Source organism: Piliocolobus tephrosceles, chromosome 16, assembly GCF_002776525.5.
Source record: "Piliocolobus tephrosceles isolate RC106 chromosome 16, ASM277652v3, whole genome shotgun sequence".
Classification (NCBI taxonomy): Eukaryota; Metazoa; Chordata; class Mammalia; order Primates; family Cercopithecidae; genus Piliocolobus; species Piliocolobus tephrosceles.
This window is the reverse complement of record NC_045449.1, coordinates 51,736,269-51,737,054: the sequence shown is the minus strand read 5'-3', so window position 1 is coordinate 51,737,054 and position 786 is coordinate 51,736,269.

Sequence of the window (786 nt, the reverse complement as noted above, 5' to 3'; positions counted from 1 at the left end):
CCCCCCCCCCCCCGGCCCCGCCTCCCACCCGCGCAGCCGGGGGGCGGGGCCCAGCAGATCTGGGCGGAGCCCTGGGAATAGAGGCCCCAGAGCCCGGGTCCAGCGCGCCCGTGTGGGCTGAGGGGCCCCTGCCGGTTTGGGACAGGCCGAACCGGACTTATTTGACTTTCTCGGAGATAAGGGCAGGGCAGAGTTCAAGCGAAGTTCTTAGGGGTACACTAATGTGAGCGGCACACGCGCGAAGCTCGGCCCTGCTGTGTACCCACGCGTGCACGCAGGTGCACCAGTGCGGACAAGAGCGGTGGCAGCCATCCACTTCCTGAACACGGCGGGAGAGAGATGCTAAGGGCAAGGAGCGAGGCTTTTTGATTTTCTCTCCCGCCTCCGCCCGTGTCCTGGCAGGGGGTCTTGGGGAAATGGGAGGGTGAACCCCAGCACACCCACCCGGACGGTGGTGACATCATAGCTTTCCGTCCCCATGACAACGGGCAGCCGGGTCTCGGGTTGCATTGACTTAACCGCGGGCCTAGACTAGCAGAGAAGCGTGGACTGAGTTCCTCCAGCCAAGCACTGGGTGGAAAGTTTTGGGGGAGCTGCGTCCTCTGGTGGATGCTTGGGGAGAAGGCGATTAGAAGAGAAAGAACCGGCCGGGCACGGTGGCTCACGCCTGTAATACCAACACTTTGGGATGCCCAGGCGGCCTGATCACGAGGTCAGGAGATCGAGACCATCCTGGTCAACATGGTGAAACCCCGTCTCTATTGCAAATACAAAAATTAGCCGGGT